Genomic DNA, 12,451 nt, shown 5'->3' with positions numbered 1-12,451 from the left:
AAAGTTTCTAAAACTGTTTGAATGGTGTCTGTGAGTATAACAGAACTCATTTGGCAGGCCAAAACCTGAGAAGATTCTGTACAGGAAGGGATACCCTGTCTGACCATTTCTTGGCCTTCTTTGTCATCTCTATCCATTAAAGACAAAGGATCTCTGCTGTTACGTGACACTTCCTACGGCTCCAGATGGGCTCTCAGAGCCCGGGAAAAAGCTGAATGGCGTAATTCAAAGCCCTGGAGCTGAAACACATTATCGCGTTTGTCAAGTGGCCGATCAGGGGACAGTGGGCTTAGGCGCGGCACTGGCCGCCCCGTCTTTCTGTTTTCCCTCTGTTTACCGAAAGGCAGCATTCCCGGTCGGAATATTACTTGTTCGATTTTTACAAGAAAAAGGCATGAAAATTGTTTAAAGACTGTTGACATGCTGTGGAATCGTACGGTAATGAAATATTTAGAAATCTTTTGTCACGAAATGCGCCATGGGCACGACCCTTATTTACATTCGGATAGTGTCTAGAACGCAACGAACAAAACGCCGCTGTTGGACATAACTATGGATTATTTTGGAACAAACCAACATTCGTTATTGAAGTAGAAGTCCTGGGAGTGCATTCTGATGAAGAACATCAAAGGTAATCAAACTTTTCTAATAGTAAATCTGATTTTGGTGAGTGCTAAACTTGGTGGGTGTCTAAATAGCTAGCCCTGTGATGCCGGGCTATCAGTACTGAGAATATTGTAAAATGTGCTTTCACCGAAAAGCTATTTTTAAATCGGACATGTCGAGTGCATAGAGGAGTTCTGTAAATCTATAATTCTTTAAATCAATTGTTATGTTTTTTGTGAACGTTTATCGTGAGTAATTTAGTAAATTCACCGGAGGTTTTGCGGGGGTATGCTAGTTCTGAACGTCACATGCATAATGTAAAAAAGCTGGTTTTTGATATAAATATGAACTTGATTGAACAAAACATGCATGCATGCATTGTATAACATAATGTCCTAGGGTTGTCATCTGATGAAGATCATCAAAGGTTAGTGCTGCATTTAGCTGTGGTTTTGTTTTTTGTGACATTATATGCTAGCTTGAAAAATGGGTAGTCTGATTATTTCTGGCTGGGTACTCTGCTGACATAATCTAATGTTTTGCTTTCGCTGTAAAGCCTTTTTGAAATCGGACAGTGTGGTTAGATTAACGAGAGTCTTGTCTTTTAAATGCTGTAAAATAGTCATATGTTTGAAAAATCGACGTTTTCGGATTTTAGAGGAATTTGTATTTCGCGCCACGCCCATCATTGGGTATTGGATGTAAGATGTAAGAGGTTTAGTTAATGATATTATTCCTTCAACATGCATCACTGGTTTTCATGACTTCTGCTACTCCTGTCTCTAGTTTCAGCTCTTTTTTAGTCATGATTGGTGGCCCAGGACAGAATCGGCAAACGTGGAATCGTATCCTCAGTTTGTTTGGCAATGTCTCTTACATTAGTAGTACAGCAGATACTTATTTGTGCAGCGCAATATCATCACTTTGTTGTCACATTTAGAACTTTCTGCTGTATAGAGCGAGAGAAATGGTAAGTCCCACCCTGTGTAAAGTTTCAGATGAATGTCTCAGAGGGTAGAGTCAAAAATCTAGGCACCAGTGAGAATTGAACTCACGACCCCTGGTTTACAAGACCAGTGCTCTAACCACTGAGCTATGGAGCCATACACCTCTGTAAGAAGAATTGGAACGCTATAAAGAACACACCCATCAGAGAGTAAAAAAAGAGACACACCTAAGTAACCAAACATGCAGGTTACCCAGTCTGGCTCCTGCAGTAAAAGCAGATTCCTTGTCATCCTTTGTTATACATTTAATGACAAACTCTCCCAGGTCTATGTGACCCTCAGGCAGGACAGTAATACCCTCTTCCGACAACATCCGGTGAAATTGGAGAGCGCCAAATTCAAATGTCAACATCACAATATTAAACATTCATGAACATACAAGTGTCTTATATCATTTAAAAGCTTAACGTCTTGTTAATCCAACTGCGTTGTCAGATTTCAAAAAGGCTTTACGGCGAAAGCATACCATGTGATTATCTGAGGACAGCTCCCCACATCCAAATATTTTTTCAACCAATACAGGCTTTACAAAATCGCAAATAGCGATTAAATAAATCACTTACCTTTGAAGATCTTCCTCTGCTTGCAATCGCAAGGGTCCCAGCTACGCAACGAATGTTTGATTTGTTCGATAAAGTCCTTCTTTATGTCCAAAAAAGTCAATTGAGTTGGCGCCATTGATTTCAGTAATCCACTCCTTCAACATGCATACAAAGGAATCCAAAATGCTACCGGTAAACTTCGTCCAAACAAGTCAAACAATGTTTCTCTTCAATCCACAGGTACCCGCAGGTATGTAAATAAACGATAATATTTCAGACGGAAAGAACGGTGTTCAATAGGAAAGGAAAATAACAAAGAGCACGCCCTCATTCACGCGCACCAAAAGCCTACTTTCCTGTTGAGCTCCCTTGGAAAAAACGACTATTACTTGTTCGTTTTTCAAGAAACAAGCCTGAAACTCTGTATAAAGACTGTTGACATCTAGTGGAATACATAGGTACTGCAATCTGGAAGGAATTTTTATATGTAGGCCCATAGACTTGCATTGGAAAGGCCTGTTACTTCCAAAAACAAAGGATTTCTGGGTGGATTTTCCTCTGCGTTTTCGCCTGCCATATCAATTCTCTTATACTCACAGACATTATTTTAACAGTTTAGAAACTTCAAAGTGTTTTCTATCAAATTCTACCAATTATATGCATTTCCTAGCTTCTGGGCCTGAGTAACAGGAAGTTTACTATGGGCAAGTCAGTCAGGCAGAAATTCAGGATACTGCCCCCTAGCCCTAAGAAGTTTTAATACTTTCTCAGAATTAGCCATTCTTTACTATACTGGACAAAAATATATACGCAACTCGCAACAATTGAAAAGTTTTTCCTGAGTTAGAGTTAATATAAGCAAAAGTTTAACCTGTTATGGCTAGTGGGCAGTATTTTCACGGCTGGATAAAAAACGTACCCGATTTAATCTGATTATTACTCCTGCCCAGAAACTAGAATATGCATATAATTATTAGCTTTGGATAGAAAACACTCCAAAGTTTCTAAAACTGTTTGAATGGTGTCTGTGAGTATAACAGAACTCATTTGGCAGGCCAAAACCTGAGAAGATTCTGTACAGGAAGTACCCTGTCTGACCATTTCTTGGCCTTCTTTGTCATCTCTATCCATTACAAAGGATCTCTGCTGTTACGTGACACTTCCTACGGCTCCAATGGGCTCTCAGAGCCCGGGAAAAAGCTGAATGACGTAATTCAAAGCCCTGGCTGAAACACATTATCGCGTTTGTCAAGTGGCCGATCAGGGGACAGTGGGCTTAGGCGCGTGCACTGGCCGCCCCCGTCTTTCTGTTTTTCCCTCTGTTTACCGAAACGCAGATTCCCGGTCGGAATATTATCGATTTTTTACGAGAAAAATGGCATAAAAATTGATTTTAAACAGCGGTTGACATGCTTCGAAGTACGGTAATGAAATATTTAGAAATCTTTTGTCACGAAATGCGCCATGCGCGTGACCCTTATTTACCATTCGGATAGTGTCTAGAACGCACGAACAAAACGCCGCTGTTGGACATAACTATGGATTATTTTGGACCAAACCAACATTTGTTATTGAAGTAGAAGTCCTGGGAGTGCATTCTGATGAAGAGCATCAAAGGTAATCAAACTTTTCTAATAGTAAATCTGATTTTGGTGAGTGCTAAACTTGGTGGGTGTCTAAATAGCTAGCCCTGTGATGCCGGGCTATCTACTGAGAATATTGTAAAATGGGCTTTCACCGAAAAGCTATTTTAAAATCGGACATATCGAGTGCATAGAGGAGTTCTGTATCTATAATTCTTTAAATAATTGTTATGTTTTTTGTGAACGTTTATCGTGAGTAATTTAGTAAATTCACCGGAGGTATGCTAGTTCTGAACGTCACATGCTAATGTAAAAAAGCTGTTTTTTGATATAAATATGAACTTGATTGAACAAAACATGCATGCATTGTATAACATAATGTCCTAGGGTTGTCATCTGATGAAGATCATCAAAGGTTAGTGCTGCATTTAGCTGTGGTTTTGTTTTTGTGACATTATATGCTAGCTTGAAAAATGGGTAGTCTGATTATTTCTGGCTGGGTACTCTGCTGACATAATCTAATGTTTTGCTTTCGCTGTAAAGCCTTTTTGAAATCGGACAGTGTGGTTAGATTAACGAGAGTCTTGTCTTTTAAATGCTGTAAAATTGTCATATGTTTTCGGATTTTAGAGGAATTTGTATTTCGCGCCACGCCCATCATTGGATATTGGAGCAGGTGTTCTAGCGGAACATCTAGATGTAAGAGGTTAAGGTAATGATATTATTCCTTCAACATGCATCACTGGTTTTCATGACTTCTGCTACTCCTGTCTCTAGTTTCAGCTCTTTTTTAGTCATGATTGGCGGCCCAGGACAGAATCGGCAAACGTGGAATCGTATCCTCAGTTTGTTTGGCAATGTCTCTTACAGTAGTAGTACAGCAGATAATTATTTGTGCAGCGCAATATCGTCACTTTGTTGTCACATTTAGAACTTTCTGCTGTATAGAGCGAGAGAAATGGTAAGTCCCACCCTGTGTAAAGTTTCAGATGAATGTCTCAGAGGGTAGAGTCAAAATCAAGGCCCCAGTGAGAATTGAACTCACGACCCCTGGTTTACAAGACCAGTGCTCTAACCACTGAGCTATGGAGCCATACACCTCTGTAAGAAGAATTGGAACGCTATAAAGAACACACCCATCAGAGAGTAAAAAAGAGACACACCTAAGTAACCAAACATGCAGGTTACCCAGTCTGGCTCCTGCAGTAAAAGCAGATTCCTTGTCATCCTTTGTTATACATTTAATGACAAACTCTCCCAGGTCTATGTGACCCTCAGGCAGGACAGTAATTCCCTCTTCCGACAACATCCGGTGAAATTGGAGAGCGCCAAATTCAAATGTCAACATCACAATATTAAACATTCATGAACATACAAGTGTCTTATATCATTTAAAAGCTTAACGTCTTGTTAATCCAACTGCGTTGTCAGATTTCCAAAAGGCTTTACGGCGAAAGCATACCATGTGATTATCTGAGGACAGCTCCCCACATCCAAATATTTTTTCAACCAATACAGGCTTTACAAAATCGCAAATAGCGATTAAATAAATCACTTACCTTTGAAGATCTTCCTCTGCTTGCAATCGCAAGGGTCCCAGCTACGCAACGAATGTTTGATTTGTTCGATAAAGTCCTTCTTTATGTCCAAAAAAGTCAATTGAGTTGGCGCCATTGATTTCAGTAATCCACTCCTTCAACATGCATACAAAGGAATCCAAAATGCTACCGGTAAACTTGGTCCAAACAAGTCAAACAATGTTTCTCTTCAATCCACAGGTACCCGCAGGTATGTAAATAAACGATAATATTTCAGACGGAAAGAACGGTGTTCAATGAGAAAGGAAAATAACAAAGAGCACGCCCTCATTCACGCGCACCAAAAGCCTACTTTCCTGTTGAGCTCCCTTGGAAAAAACGACTATTACTTGTTCGTTTTTCAAGAAACAAGCCTGAAACTCTGTATAAAGACTGTTGACATCTAGTGGAATACATAGGTACTGCAATCTGGGAGGAATTTTTATATGTAGGCCCATAGACTTGCATTGGAAAGGCCTGTTACTTCCAAAAACAAAGGATTTCTGGGTGGATTTTCCTCTGGGTTTTCGCCTGCCATATCAATTCTGTTATACTCACAGACATTATTTTAACAGTTTAGAAACTTCAAAGTGTTTTCTATCAAATTCTACCAATTATATGCATTTCCTAGCTTCTGGGCCTGAGTAACAGGAAGTTTACTATGGGCAAGTCAGTCAGGCAGAAATTCAGGATACTGCCCCCTAGCCCTAAGAAGTTTTAATACTTTCTCAGAATTAGCCATTCTTTACTATACTGGACAAAAATATATACGCAACTCGCAACAATTGAAAAGTTTTTCCTGAGTTAGAGTTAATATAAGCAAAAGTTTAACCTGTTATGGCTAGTGGGCAGTATTTTCACGGCTGGATAAAAAACGTACCCGATTTAATCTGATTATTACTCCTGCCCAGAAACTAGAATATGCATATAATTATTAGCTTTGGATAGAAAACACTCCAAAGTTTCTAAAACTGTTTGAATGGTGTCTGTGAGTATAACAGAACTCATTTGGCAGGCCAAAACCTGAGAAGATTCTGTACAGGAAGTACCCTGTCTGACCATTTCTTGGCCTTCTTTGTCATCTCTATCCATTACAAAGGATCTCTGCTGTTACGTGACACTTCCTACGGCTCCAATGGGCTCTCAGAGCCCGGGAAAAAGCTGAATGACGTAATTCAAAGCCCTGGCTGAAACACATTATCGCGTTTGTCAAGTGGCCGATCAGGGGACAGTGGGCTTAGGCGCGTGCACTGGCCGCCCCGTCTTTCTGTTTTTCCCTCTGTTTACCGAAACGCAGATTCCCGGTCGGAATATTATCGATTTTTTACGAGAAAAATGGCATAAAAATTGATTTTAAACAGCGGTTGACATGCTTCGAAGTACGGTAATGAAATATTTAGAAATCTTTTGTCACGAAATGCGCCATGGGCACGACCCTTATTTACCATTCGGATAGTGTCTAGAACGCACGAACAAAACGCCGCTGTTGGACATAACTATGGATTATTTTGGACCAAACCAACATTTGTTATTGAAGTAGAAGTCCTGGGAGTGCATTCTGATGAAGAGCATCAAAGGTAATCAAACTTTTCTAATAGTAAATCTGATTTTGGTGAGTGCTAAACTTGGTGGGTGTCTAAATAGCTAGCCCTGTGATGCCGGGCTATCTACTGAGAATATTGTAAAATGGGCTTTCACCGAAAAGCTATTTTAAAATCGGACATATCGAGTGCATAGAGGAGTTCTGTATCTATAATTCTTTAAATAATTGTTATGTTTTTTGTGAACGTTTATCGTGAGTAATTTAGTAAATTCACCGGAGGTTTGGGGGGGGTATGCTAGTTCTGAACGTCACATGCTAATGTAAAAAAGCTGTTTTTTGATATAAATATGAACTTGATTGAACAAAACATGCATGCATTGTATAACATAATGTCCTAGGGTTGTCATCTGATGAAGATCATCAAAGGTTAGTGCTGCATTTAGTTGTGGTTTTGTTTTTGTGACATTATATGCTAGCTTGAAAAATGGGTAGTCTGATTATTTCTGGCTGGGTACTCTGCTGACATAATCTAATGTTTTGCTTTCGCTGTAAAGCCTTTTTGAAATCGGACAGTGTGGTTAGATTAACGAGAGTCTTGTCTTTTAAATGCTGTAAAATAGTCATATGTTTGAAAAATTGACGTTTTCGGATTTTAGAGGAAATTGTATTTCGCGCCACGCCCATCATTGGATATTGGAGCGAGGAACATCTAGATGTAAGAGGTTAAGGTAATGATATTATTCCTTCAACATGCATCACTGGTTTTCATGACTTCTGCTACTCCTGTCTCTAGTTTCAGCTCTTTTTTAGTCAGGACAGAATCGGTATCCTCACTTTGTTTGGCAATGTGTCTTACAGTTGTAGTACAGCAGATAATTATTTGTGCAGCGCAATATCGTCACTTTGTTGTCACATTTAGAACTTTCTGCTGTATAGAGCGAGAGAAATGGTAAGTCCCACCCTGTGTAAAGTTTCAGATGAATGTCTCAGAGGGTAGAGTCAAGATCAAGGCCCCAGTGAGAATTGAACTCACGACCCCTGGTTTACAAGACCAGTGCTCTAACCACTGAGCTATGGAGCCATACACCTCTGTAAGAAGAATTGGAACGCTATAAAGAACACACCCATCAGAGAGTAAAAAAGAGACACACCTAAGTAACCAAACATGCAGGTTACCCAGTCTGGCTCCTGCAGTAAAAGCAGATTCCTTGTCATCCTTTGTTATACATTTAATGACAAACTCTCCCAGGTCTATGTGACCCTCAGGCAGGACAGTAATTCCCTCTTCCGACAACATCCGGTGAAATTGAGAGGCGCCAAATTCAAATGTCAACATCACAATATTAAACATTCATGAACATACAAGTGTCTTATATCATTTAAAAGCTTAACGTCTTGTTAATCCAACTGCGTTGTCAGATTTCCAAAAGGCTTTACGGCGAAAGCATACCATGTGATTATCTGAGGACAGCTCCCCACATCCAAATATTTTTTTCAACCAATACAGGCTTTACAAAATCGCAAATAGCGATTAAATAAATCACTTACCTTTGAAGATCTTCCTCTGCTTGCAATCGCAAGGGTCCCAGCTACGCAACGAATGTTTGATTTGTTCGATAAAGTCCTTCTTTATGTCCAAAAAAGTCAATTGAGTTGGCGCCATTGATTTCAGTAATCCACTCCTTCAACATGCATACAAAGGAATCCAAAATGCTACCGGTAAACTTGGTCCAAACAAGTCAAACAATGTTTCTCTTCAATCCACAGGTACCCGCAGGTATGTAAATAAACGATAATATTTCAGACGGAAAGAACGGTGTTCAATGAGAAAGGAAAATAACAAAGAGCACGCCCTCATTCACGCGCACCAAAAGCCTACTTTCCTGTTGAGCTCCCTTGGAAAAAACGACTATTACTTGTTCGTTTTTCAAGAAACAAGCCTGAAACTCTGTATAAAGACTGTTGACATCTAGTGGAATACATAGGTACTGCAATCTGGGAGGAATTTTTATATGTAGGCCCATAGACTTGCATTGGAAAGGCCTGTTACTTCCAAAAACAAAGGATTTCTGGGTGGATTTTCCTCTGGGTTTTCGCCTGCCATATCAATTCTGTTATACTCACAGACATTATTTTAACAGTTTAGAAACTTCAAAGTGTTTTCTATCAAATTCTACCAATTATATGCATTTCCTAGCTTCTGGGCCTGAGTAACAGGAAGTTTACTATGGGCAAGTCAGTCAGGCAGAAATTCAGGATACTGCCCCCTAGCCCTAAGAAGTTTTAACACTTTCTCAGAATTAGCCATTCTTTACTATACTGGACAAAAATATATACGCAACTCGCAACAATTGAAAAGTTTTTCCTGAGTTAGAGTTAATATAAGCAAAAGTTTAACCTGTTATGGCTAGGGGGCAGTATTTTCACGGCTGGATAAAAAACGTACCCGATTTAATCTGATTATTACTCCTGCCCAGAAACTAGAATATGCATATAATTATTAGCTTTGGATAGAAAACACTCCAAAGTTTCTAAAACTGTTTGAATGGTGTCTGTGAGTATAACAGAACTCATTTGGCAGGCCAAAACCTGAGAAGATTCTGTACAGGAAGTACCCTGTCTGACCATTTCTTGGCCTTCTTTGTCATCTCTATCCATTACAAAGGATCTCTGCTGTTACGTGACACTTCCCTACGGCTCCAATGGGCTCTCAGAGCCCGGGAAAAAGCTGAATGACGTAATTCAAAGCCCTGGCTGAAACACATTATCGCGTTTGTCAAGTGGCCGATCAGGGGACAGTGGGCTTAGGCGCGTGCACTGGCCGCCCCGTCTTTCTGTTTTTCCCTCTGTTTACCGAAACGCAGATTCCCGGTCGGAATATTATCGATTTTTACGAGAAAAATGGCATAAAAATTGATTTTAAACAGCGGTTGACATGCTTCGAAGTACGGTAATGAAATATTTAGAAATCTTTTGTCACGAAATGCGCCATGGGCACGACCCTTATTTACCATTCGGATAGTGTCTAGAACGCTACGAACAAAACGCCGCTGTTGGACATAACTATGGATTATTTTGGACCAAACCAACATTTGTTATTGAAGTAGAAGTCCTGGGAGTGCATTCTGATGAAGAGCATCAAAGGTAATCAAACTTTTCTAATAGTAAATCTGATTTTGGTGAGTGCTAAACTTGGTGGGTGTCTAAATAGCTAGCCCTGTGATGCCGGGCTATCTACTGAGAATATTGTAAAATGGGCTTTCACCGAAAAGCTATTTTAAAATCGGACATATCGAGTGCATAGAGGAGTTCTGTATCTATAATTCTTTAAATAATTGTTATGTTTTTTGTGAATGTTTATCGTGAGTAATTTAGTAAATTCACCGGAGGTTTGCGGGGGGGTATGCTAGTTCTGAACGTCACATGCTAATGTAAAAAAGCTGTTTTTTGATATAAATATGAACTTGATTGAACAAAACATGCATGCATTGTATAACATAATGTCCTAGGGTTGTCATCTGATGAAGATCATCAAAGGTTAGTGCTGCATTTAGCTGTGGTTTTGTTTTTTGTGACATTATATGCTAGCTTGAAAAATGGGTAGTCTGATTATTTCTGGCTGGGTACTCTGCTGACATAATCTAATGTTTTGCTTTCGCTGTAAAGCCTTTTTGAAATCGGACAGTGTGGTTAGATTAACGAGAGTCTTGTCTTTTAAATGCTGTAAAATAGTCATATGTTTGAAAAATTGACGTTTTCGGATTTTAGAGGAAATTGTATTTCGCGCCACGCCCATCATTGGATATTGGAGCAAGAGGTTAAGTTAATGATATTATTCCTTCAACATGCATCACTGGTTTTCATGACTTCTGCTACTCCTGTCTCTAGTTTCAGCTCTTTTTTTAGTCATGATTGGCGGCCCAGGACAGAATCGGCAAACATGGAATCGTATCCTCACTTTGTTTGGCAATGTGTCTTACAGTTGTAGTACAGCAGATAATTATTTGTGCAGCGCAATATCGTCACATTTAGAACTTTCTGCTGTATAGAGCGAGAGAAATGGTAAGTCCCACCCTGTGTAAAGTTTCAGATGAATGTCTCAGAGGGTAGAGTCAAGATCAAGGCCCCAGTGAGAATTGAACTCACGACCCCTGGTTTACAAGACCAGTGCTCTAACCACTGAGCTATGGAGCCATACACCACTGTAAGAAGAATTGGAACGCTATAAAGAACACACCCATCAGAGAGTAAAAAAAAGAGACACACCTAAGTAACCAAACATGCAGGTTACCCAGTCTGGCTCCTGCAGTAAAAGCAGATTCCTTGTCATCCTTTGTTATACATTTAATGACAAACTCTCCCAGGTCTATGTGACCCTCAGGCAGGACAGTAATACCCTCTTCCGACAACATCCGGTGAAATTGGAGAGCGCCAAATTCAAATGTCAACATCACAATATTAAACATTCATGAACATACAAGTGTCTTATATCATTTAAAAGCTTAACGTCTTGTTAATCCAACTGCGTTGTCAGATTTCCAAAAGGCTTTACGGCGAAAGCATACCATGTGATTATCTGAGGACAGCTCCCCACATCCAAATATTTTTTCAACCAATACAGGCTTTACAAAATCGCAAATAGCGATTAAATAAATCACTTACCTTTGAAGATCTTCCTCTGCTTGCAATCGCAAGGGTCCCAGCTACGCAACGAATGTTTGATTTGTTCGATAAAGTCCTTCTTTATGTCCAAAAAAGTCAATTGAGTTGGCGCCATTGATTTCAGTAATCCACTCCTTCAACATGCATACAAAGGAATCCAAAATGCTACCGGTAAACTTGGTCCAAACAAGTCAAACAATGTTTCTCTTCAATCCACAGGTACCCGCAGGTATGTAAATAAACGATAATATTTCAGACGGAAAGAACGGTGTTCAATGAGAAAGGAAAATAACAAAGAGCACGCCCTCATTCACGCGCACCAAAAGCCTACTTTCCTGTTGAGCTCCCTTGGAAAAAACGACTATTACTTGTTCGTTTTTCAAGAAACAAGCCTGAAACTCTGTATAAAGACTGTTGACATCTAGTGGAATACATAGGTACTGCAATCTGGGAGGAATTTTTATATGTAGGCCCATAGACTTGCATTGGAAAGGCCTGTTACTTCCAAAAACAAAGGATTTCTGGGTGGATTTTCCTCTGGGTTTTCGCCTGCCATATCAATTCTGTTATACTCACAGACATTATTTTAACAGTTTAGAAACTTCAAAGTGTTTTCTATCAAATTCTACCAATTATATGCATTTCCTAGCTTCTGGGCCTGAGTAACAGGAAGTTTACTATGGGCAAGTCAGTCAGGCAGAAATTCAGGATACTGCCCCCTAGCCCTAAGAAGTTTTAACACTTTCTCAGAATTAGCCATTCTTTACTATACTGGACAAAAATATATACGCAACTCGCAACAATTGAAAAGTTTTTCCTGAGTTAGAGTTAATATAAGCAAAAGTTTAACCTGTTATGGCTAGTGGGCAGTATTTTCACGGCTGGATAAAAAACGTACCCGATTTAATCTGATTATTACTCCTGCCCAGAA

General features: G+C 39.6%; 4 non-coding genes across 4 annotated transcripts; all 4 read right to left on the bottom strand.

Annotated features, from left to right (window-relative positions):
- Positions 1–1,636: 1,636 nt before the first annotated feature.
- Positions 1,637–1,709, bottom strand: trnat-ugu (transfer RNA threonine (anticodon UGU)). Its single transcript has one exon. It is a non-coding gene; the product is annotated as a tRNA-Thr (tRNA).
- A 3,049-nt stretch (positions 1,710–4,758) lies between these two features.
- Positions 4,759–4,831, bottom strand: trnat-ugu (transfer RNA threonine (anticodon UGU)). Its single transcript has one exon. It is a non-coding gene; the product is annotated as a tRNA-Thr (tRNA).
- Positions 4,832–7,866: 3,035 nt separating this feature from the next.
- trnat-ugu (transfer RNA threonine (anticodon UGU)) lies at positions 7,867–7,939 on the bottom strand. The gene has a single exon. It is a non-coding gene; the product is annotated as a tRNA-Thr (tRNA).
- A 3,040-nt stretch (positions 7,940–10,979) lies between these two features.
- Positions 10,980–11,052, bottom strand: trnat-ugu (transfer RNA threonine (anticodon UGU)). The gene has a single exon. It is a non-coding gene; the product is annotated as a tRNA-Thr (tRNA).
- Between the last annotated feature and the right edge of the window lie 1,399 nt (positions 11,053–12,451).

The sequence above is a fragment of the Salmo salar genome, chromosome ssa05 (assembly GCF_905237065.1).
Source record: "Salmo salar chromosome ssa05, Ssal_v3.1, whole genome shotgun sequence".
In the NCBI taxonomy this organism is placed as follows: Eukaryota; Metazoa; Chordata; class Actinopteri; order Salmoniformes; family Salmonidae; genus Salmo; species Salmo salar.
Note: the sequence above shows the minus strand (reverse complement) of the source record. Positions and strands in the feature narration are given on the sequence as shown.